This window comes from Dipodomys spectabilis, unplaced genomic scaffold (genome assembly GCF_019054845.1).
Source record: "Dipodomys spectabilis isolate Male_0828 unplaced genomic scaffold, ASM1905484v1 ptg000268l, whole genome shotgun sequence".
Classification (NCBI taxonomy): domain Eukaryota; kingdom Metazoa; phylum Chordata; class Mammalia; order Rodentia; family Heteromyidae; genus Dipodomys; species Dipodomys spectabilis.
In genome coordinates this window covers 2,007,531-2,009,844 of record NW_024870945.1, presented here as the reverse complement: position 1 = coordinate 2,009,844, position 2,314 = coordinate 2,007,531, and positions in this window count along the sequence as shown.

The following is a 2,314-nucleotide window of genomic DNA, read 5'->3' as shown; positions in this document are numbered from 1 at the left end:
TATAGATTTGTATGTGTGTGTATAATTCTATAATACCCTCAATGGGAATTTCAATATTTTATTATATGTTATTATAAAAGTTTTCTTTTTTGGGGGGGAAGGGGTATGGTCGTGGGGCCTGAACTCTGGGCCTGGGTGCTGTCCCTCAGCTCTTCAGCTCAAGTCTAGCGCTCTACCACTTGAGCCACAGCTCCACTTCCAACTTTTTTCTTTTGCTTATGTGGTGCTAAGGAATCGAACACAGGGCCTCATGAATGCAAGGCAAGCACTCTACCACTGAGCCACCTTCCTAGCCCTATAAAAGGTTTGTTTATGTATATAATTGTACATGTGTTTTGTTGGACATATGTTGAAATATATTTTGTATATGAAATTATGATTCAAAATGCTGCATCATAGAGGCAACTCTATGTGTAATATCTTAGATTGCCAGTATGTTTAACAAATTGACTATATCACTTTAACTGTCAAGCACCAATATATAAGGATTCCAATTTCTACATATTGGTTATGCACTGCTATTCTATTGTTTTTTCTATTTCCACTAATCTCTATATGTATGCAATGTATAGGTATGGTATGATTTTGACATATATTTTTTGGATTTTGGTATATTATTATAAAGATATGTATTTGGATTTTTTTTAGACATATTTAGCATAGTTAAAGCTTTTCATAGGCAGGATGGTTAAAGTTTTTCATAGACATTAATATATTTCTTATTCAAGTCTCTTTAAATAAATGTATATGTATGCACACTATGTGCATATTCATATATTCATACTTATATATGTTCATACACAAATACCTATATATGTATGCATTTATATGAATATACATATATATATGTTTATTATTATTTTCATTTTTCTTTTAAGTTAACATTTTACTTTATTTGCCAAACGTGTCCTTTATTGATTTTACTTTATTTTATTTTATTGTTAAAATGTTGTACAGAGGGGTTACCGTTACATGAGTAAGGCAATGAGCACATTGTCTGTTGATCATTATTACCTCTTTCCTTCCTTGTTGTTGTGCCACTAACCCTTCCACCCCCCAGCTCCCACCTTCCTTTCTCCCGATTCTTTGCAGCATGAAGTGGTAAGGTTCATTTCCAATAAAGTCTTATTGGTATCTGTGTTGCAATGGGTCATCCTGTGTCCTTGTTTCAGCGTTTTGTAATTCCCTTTACCCTCCCCAGATTAGACATGTATACACAAGATGCAGGGTATCAAAATCAAGTACAGTGACAACAGAGGATATTCCATAGGGGAAAGAACATACTAAGGAGGGCTGGGAAGGTGGCTCAGTGGTAGAGCACTTGCCTTGCATGCTCGAGGCCCTGGGTTCGATTCCTCAGCACCACGTAAGAAAAAAGCCAGAAGTGGCACTGTGGCTCAAGTGGCAGACTGCTAGCCTTGAGCTGAAGAGCTGAGGGACAGCGCCCAGGCCCAGAGTTCAGACCCCACGAATGGACCCGCCCCCCGCAAAAAAAGAACATACTGAGGAAACAACAACAACAAAAATGAATAAAATAACATTGTACATTTACAACAGTAACAATAGAGACCAAACTCCCAAACATGTCCCTTATTACCAAGCTAGTTATTGCAATTCATGTCCTTATCATTTTTGGAACTTCACTAAAATGTTTTGTGGCCTTCCATGTGGACTTATATGTTCAATTTTTCCTAAATCTATCTATTCCTAAGATACCAGCCAGCTCTCTTCTGAAGCCAAAAAGCAGCCTTCTACAGCTTGGTTCCAAATCACTTGTATTTTTTCTTTGTACTAAGAATACTGATTCAAGCCCAGTGCTGTTGGCACATTTTATAATTGTAGCTACTCAGGAAGCTGAAATGAGGATCGTGGTTCAAAGCCAGCCTGGGTAGAAAAAGTCCATGTGACTCTTATCTCCAATAAACCACCAGAAAACCAGAAGTGGCGCTATGGCTCAAGTGGTAGAGATCTAGCCTTGAGCTGAATATATGAGTGACAGCGCCCAGGTCCAGAGTTCAAGGCCCACGACCACCACCAGCAACAACAACAACATGGACCAAAGGGTCCTACCCATAATACCTTCCTTCTACAGCAAATCACACAACCTCCAAAATCCACATAATTGAATCATTTAAAGACAAATGATGAAGCAATGTCTTCATTTGTAGAAATACATACTTGCGACAAGGATGGAAAAGGCACTGAGACCCAAAGGAAGATTCCATAGATAAAGGAATGTGTCCCACACACTTCCAACTATAAATCTGGGAAATCAGTCATCTTTGTCATACTAATAAAAACCACAAAAAAGCTA